The sequence below is a fragment of the Podarcis pityusensis genome, assembly GCF_964106645.2.
Source record: "Podarcis pityusensis genome assembly, chromosome: 3".
Taxonomy (NCBI): domain Eukaryota; kingdom Metazoa; phylum Chordata; class Lepidosauria; order Squamata; family Lacertidae; genus Podarcis; species Podarcis pityusensis.
This window is the reverse complement of record NC_138026.1, coordinates 9248792-9255989: the sequence shown is the minus strand read 5'-3', so window position 1 is coordinate 9255989 and position 7198 is coordinate 9248792.

The following is a 7198-nucleotide window of genomic DNA, read 5'->3' as shown; positions in this document are numbered from 1 at the left end:
GAGGCGTAGTTTGCTGCCACGGGGGGAGGTCGCGCAGGGCGGATGCGGGGCTCTCGCGTTGTCCGTGTCAGCGACGTTTTTTCGCGTCAGGGTGCGTTTCCTTTAAAGGAGACGCGCACGCGTTTTGGGGGGAACGTGTGGAGCCGCGTCCACGAGTTCCGCAGGGCGGGGTGGACCAACAGCATCTGCTACGTCGACGTGTGGAAGAAGCTGGAAGGAGACCCTCCCCAAAGTTTCTGTTGCTAAATCAGGGAGCCCAATTAACAGTAATTGCTGTCATTGATTTAAGACTGGCTCCCATGGAATTAATGGACCAGAGCACGCTTGTCTTCCACTGCCTCCCGCAGTTTGGTCAGACTCATGTTGGTAGCTTCGAGAACACTGTCCCACCATCTCGTCCTCTGTCGTCCCCTTCTCCTTGTGCCCTCCATCTTTCCCAGCATCAGGGTCTTTTCCAGGGAGTCTTCTCTTCTCATGAGGTGGCCAAAGTATTGGAGCCTCAGCTTCAGGATCTGTCCTTCCAGTGAGTACTCAGGGCTGATTTCCTTAAGAATGGAGAGGTCTGATCTCCTTGCAGTCCACAGGACTCTCAAGAATCTCCTCCAGCACCATAATTCAAAAGCATCAGTTCTTTGGCGATCAGCCTTCTTTATGGTCCAGCTCTCACTTCCATACACCACTACTGGGAAAACCATAACTTTAAATATATGGACCTTTGTTGGCAAGGTGATGTCTCTGCTTTTTAAGATGCTGTCTAAAGCAATTTATGGACACATAAAGACATCCCCAAATAACCTTGCCCAGCTGTTTCATGTAGATGGAACGGACTGTCCTGTGATCCTTGGATGAAGGGCAGTATAGAAATTTAATAAGTAAATAATAAAGCACGTTGAACAAAATAAGAGCTTGACAGTACTCCGTATTGTGTCAATTGTGCCATGGAGCAAAGCAAATGTGGAGCATTTAACTCCCATTTCCACTTTAGAGGGTTATCAGAGCATTTGGTATCCAAAGCTTCTAAGTCTGTTGTTATTTTAATTCTGTCTCAAGAGAAGCAATAGTTTTTTTAAAAAAATAATATTTATCACGTTTCCAACAATTCAAACACACACAAAAATAAGAAAAAAAGAACAACACAATACAAAAACACTACACAACACACTAAACTAACAGAACAAAAACATCAAGCAATTTCCGTATCTTATCTTTCATTCACTTATTTCAGTGACCTCCTCACACCTCCCTTTTTGTATTCCACTTCTGTTAATTGTTTCATCAATTCCATCTTCCTCTGCTTTCTATCTTTTAATTATCTTAACAGATTATAACCTTATTTTTCCCTTTAATGCTCTATTAATTTATTTATACTTAATTCCTTATAACATTTCTACTAAAGCCATATAACTTCATTCCAACATTTTTCTAACATTCATTAATTTTACAGTATTTCTGTAAGTAGTCTTTAAACTTTTTCCAGTCTTCTTCCACCGACTCTTCTCCCTGGTCTCGGATTCTGCCAGTCATCTCCGCCAGTTCCATATAGTCCATCAACTTCATCTGCCATTCTTCCCGGGTGGGTAAATCTTGTGTCTTCCAATACTTCGCGATAAGTATTCTTGCTGCTGTTGTTGCATACATAAAAAAAGTTCTATCCTTCTTTGGCACCAATTGGCCGACCATGCCCAGGAGAAAGGCCTCTGGTTTCTTCAAGAAGGTATATTTGAATACCTTTTTCATTTCATTATAAATCATCTCCCAGAATGTCTTAGTCCTTGGGCATGTCCACCAAAGGTGAAAGAATGTACCTTCAGTCTCATTACATTTCCAACATTTATTGTCGGGCAAATAATAAATTTTTGCAAGCTTGACTGGTGTCATGTACCACCTATAAATCATTTTCATTAAATTTTCTCTTAAGACATTACATGCCGTGAATTTCATACCTGTGGTCCATAACTGTTCCCAGTCAGCCATCATTATGTTATGTCCAACATCTTGTGCCCATTTAATCATAAGTGATTTCACCATTTCATCCTGAGTGTTCCATTTCAACAGCAAGTTATACATTCTTGACAAATTCTTGGTTTTTGGATCTAACAATTCTGTTTCCAATTTTGATTTTTCCACCTGGAAGCCAACTTTTTTGTCCAGATTGTATGCCTCCATTATTTGATAATAATGGAGCCAATCTCGCACTCTGTTTTTCAATTTTTCAAAGCTCTGCAATTTTAATCTGTCTCCATCTTGTTCCAAACTTTCCCAATATTTCGGCCATTTGGCCTCCATATTAAGTTTTTTCTGTGCCTTCACTTCCATTGGTGACAACCATCTTGGGGTTTTATTTTCTAACAAATCCTTATATCTTATCCAGACATTAAACAATGCTTTTCTAACAATATGGTTTTTAAACGCTTTATGTACTTTTACCTTATCGTACCACAAGTATGCATGCCAACCGAATACATTATTAAAACTTTCTAGATCCAACACGTCAGTATTTTCAAGAAGCAGCCATTCTCTCAGCCAGCAAAAAGCAGCTGATTTATAATAAAGTTTAAGGTCTGGCAGGGCAGATCCACCTCTTTCTTTGGCATCAGTTAGTATCTTATATTTTATTCGAGGCTTTTTGCCCTGCCACACAAATCTAGAAATATCTTTTTGCCACTTCTTGAAACAGTCCATCTTATCCAAGATTTGCAATGTTTGAAACAAAAACAACATCCTTGGCAGCACATTCATTTTTATCACAGCAATTCGGCCTAACAATGATAACTTCAAATTTGTCCATATTTCTAGATCCTTTTTCACTTCAATCCAACATTTTTCATAATTATCCTTAAATAAATTCACATTTTTAGCAGTCATATTAACCCCTAAATATTTCACTTTCTTAACCAATGTTAGTCCTGTCTCCTCCTGAAACTTCTCTTTCTCATTCACAGTTAAGTTTTTCTCTAACACCTTAGTTTTCATCTTGTTCAACTTAAAACCTGCTACCTGTCCAAATTCTTGAATCAGTTCCAATACCCTTTTAGTACTAGATTCTGGCTCCTGTAAAGTCAAGAGAAGCAATACAGTGGTGCCTCGCAAGACGAAATTAATCCGTTCCGCGAGTCTCTTCGTCTAGCGGTTTTTTCGTCTTGCGAAGCAACCCTATTAGCGGCTTAGCGGATTAGCGCTATTAGCGGTTTAGCGGCTATTAAAGGCTTAGCGGCTAAAAGGCTATTAGCGGCTTAGCGGCTTAGAAAAAGGGGGGGGAAAGCGAAAAAAATCTCAAGACTCGCAAGACATTCTCGTCTTGCAAAGCAAGCCCATAGGGAAATTCGTCCTGCGAAGCGTATCGAAAAATGGAAAACCCTTTCGTCTAGCGGGTTTTTCGTCTTGCGAGGCATTCGTCTTGCGGGGCACCACTGTAGTACAGTGGTACCTAGGGTTACATACGCTTCAGGTTACAGACTCCAGAAATAGTACCTTGGGTTAAGAACTTTGCTTCAGGATGAGAACAGAAATTGTGCTCTGGGGACATGGCAGCAGTGGGAGGCCCTATTAGCTAAAGTGGTGCTTCAGGTTAAGAACAGTTTCAGGTTAAGAATGGACCTCTGGAACAAATTAAGTACTTAACCCGAGGTACCACTGTATTGCATTCCTGCTATTTTCTCCCCCTGGTGTAGGTCCTCTACTAGAATCAACAGTTGTGTTTCAGTCCCAAAACCAGGCTAAAAGCCAGACTGAAATGGGTACAGACAATCCGTGTAATCCCAGAATGCTTGGAGTTGAGCCAACATAGAAACTGGATAGACTATCTAGCTCCAAAGTTTAATTCGTGTGCCATGAATCTATATAAGCCTTAAAAACAACCACAACCCATGAACAGTCTTGCTGGGTCAGACTAAAAAGGTCATATTAGTCCAGCATTCTGTTTTCAATGCTGGAAAACCGGTATTTCCAAAAAAAAAAAAAAGGAAAAAAAAAGGAGACAAGTGGGGCATGAAAATAGCCTTCCTTCATTTTTTGGCCCTGGTTAACCTATTAGAAGGTATACTGCTTCCATATGAAGAAGAACAGGAGTTTGGATTTGATATTCCGCTTTATCACTACCCAAAGGAGTCTGAAAGCGGCTAACATTCTCCTTTCCCTTCCTCCCCCACAACAAACACTCTGTGAGGGGAGTGGGGCTGAGAGACTTCAGAGAAGTGTGACTGGCCCAGAGTCACCCAGCAGCTGCATGTGGAGGAGCGGGGAATCGAACCCGGTTCACCAGATTATGAGTCCACTGCTCTTAACCACTACACCACACTGACTCTATGTGGAAGTTCCATCTAGTTCTTATAACTAGCAGGTGCAGAAAGTAACAGCTGCCAACATGTGTGCTTTGGAGAAAGTGGTATATAAATGCATTACAATAAATAAATAAAATACAGACACCATTAAACTGGGGACTAGACAAATTCATGGAAGACAAATATCAGTGTCTAGCATTCCTTATGGCTGTGTACTACCTGCAGTATCTGAGGCAATATGCTGCCTCTAAGCAGGGGTCAGCAAACTTTTTCAGCAGAGGGCCGGTCCACTGTCCCTCAGACCTTGGGGGGGGGGGGCGGACTATATTTTGAAGAGAAAAAAGAACGAATTTCTGTGCCCCACATATAACCCAGAGCTGCATTTTAAATAAAAGCACACATTCTACTTATGTAAAAACATGCTGATTCCCGGACCGTTCTTGGGCCAGATTTAGAAGGCGATTGGGCCGGATCCGGCCCCTGGGCCTTAGTTTGCCTACCCATGCTCTAAGGGCTAGGGAAAGCTAGCAGAGTGTGCTATAGTGCTCATATCCTAACTTGTGGGCTTCCCAAGGGTATCTAATGTGAGAACAGGTTGTGGTCTAGCTGTGACTTTGGCCTCATCTTTCTTTTGTCCATGAATTTGCCTAACCCACTACAGTGGGACCTCGGGTTACATATGCTTCAGGTTACATACGCTTCAGGTTACAGACTCTGCTAACCCAGAAATATTACCTCGGGTTAAGAACTTTGCTTCAGGATGAGAACAGACCTCCAGAACGAATTAAGTTCTTAACCTGAGGTACCACTGTACTTGATTTGTCATATTCCACCATTTAGAACAGCACGAGTCAGGTCGCCTAGTGGGGCATTTTTCTCTGAGCTCATCCTACAGCTCTCCTGCAATATTTTCAAAGGCCAGCACACATATGCTGGTGACCGCATAGAAGTTTCCCAGAGAAGTGGCACTTCCAGAACCTGCATTGCTACTGGTAAAAGCACTTAAAGGTAAAGGTAAGGGGACCCCTGACCATTAGGTCCAGTCGTGACCGACTCTGGGGTTGCGGCGCTCATCTCTTAACTGGCCGAGGGAGCCGGCGTACAGCTTCCAGGTCATGTGGCCAGCATGACTAAGCCGCTTCTGGCGAACCAGAGCAGCGCACGGAAATGCCGTTAACCTGCCCGCTGGAGTGGTACCTATTTATCTACTTGCACTTTGACGTACTTTCAAACTGCTAGGTTGGCAGGAGCAGGGACCGAGCAACGGGAGCTCACCCCGTCGCAGGGATTTGAACTGCCGACCTTCTGATCGGCAAGTCCTAGGCTCTGTGGTTTAACTCACAGGGCCACTTGCGTCCCAGTGTTACAGTAAAAAGTAAAGGGACCCCTGACCATTAGGTCCAGTTGTGACCGACTCTGGGGTTGCAGTGCTCACCTCGCTTTACTGGCTAAGGGAGGCGGCGTACAGCTTCCAGGTCATGTGGCCAGCATGACTAAGCCGCTTCTGGCGAACCAGAGCAGCGCACGGAAACACCATTTACCTTCCCGCCAGAGTGGAACCTATTTATCTACTTGCACTTTGACGTGCTTTCGAACTGCTAGGTCGGCAGGAGCAGGGACTGAGCAACGGGAGCTCACCCCGTCACAGGGATTTGAACCGCTGACCTTCTGATCGGCAAGTCCTAGGCTCTGTGGTATAACCCACAGTGTCTTATGTACACTCTATTATTCATGCACTGCCAGATTCTTACTCTCTTGTGCATTGCACACTGGTGTCTTGCCACTATACATGTTGAAATCAATGCTGCAATCCCCCCTGAGAATGATGGGTGTTTAACCCACAGCGCCACAGAAATAGTACCTCGGGTTAAGAACTTTGCTTCAGGATGAGAACAGAAATCGTGCTCTGGCGGTGCGGCAGCAGCAGGAGGCCCCATTGGCTAAAGTGGTGCTTCAGGTTAAGAACAGTTTCAGGTTAAGAACGGACCTCTGGAACAAATTAAGTACTTAACCCGAGGTACCACTGTACAGTTGTACCTTGGATTACAAACACATCAAACCCCAAAGTGTGTGTCCCAGTTTTTTTTTTGGATTACAACCCATTTTTTTTTATTACGAACAAGTTTTTTGGGGAGGCCCCATTGGCGAAAGCGCGCTTTGGGTTACAACCTGTTTTGGTTTACAAACGGATCTCCAGAACGGATTATGGTTGTAAACCAAGGTACCACTGTAAGACAAAACTGTCTTATGCATTTGCTTTTGTAGCTGGAACCAGCATGACTTTTTGCCTTTAGCCTATTAAAATGCTTCCGATGGTTTCTATGCCATTTAAATTTTCTCCAGCCATTTCAGTCACCTGTTTTGCTTGTTTCGAAAGCAGACAAAGCTAAGACATGCTACTTATAAACCAGCAGAGGTAGGCATTGTTAGATAGACATAGGATTGCTCCCACAGCAGCTGTAAATTCCAATGACCTCAGTAAAACATGCATGGGATCAGGTGCCACTTCCTTGGTAAGCAAACAGTATTTGTTGCAATACCCCCTTATGCCCGTACCTTTTACCATTACTTTAAGATGAAGGTGCAACTGCTGAAAAGCCTGGGAGATTTATTTCCTAAGTGGGACAATAATTCCCCCACATCTAACAGAATCTTATTTTGCCCCTTGTGCTATGTGTCTGATGAATGTTAGGATATCACAGAATTAAAACTCTAAGCCTGCTAATCAAACGAGTTTCAGTTTCAGTTGCCTGCACCTATGTACATCTATGAATAAGATGACCCCTATTTTTTTGAACCAAAAATTAAACCAATCCATCTTTCAGTCAAAAAGATTTCCGGTTTTGTACTGCTTGAAAACTCTTTAATGAAGGGAGACAGATTCCATTATCTTGGAAACGAACCAGAATCATAGTCAT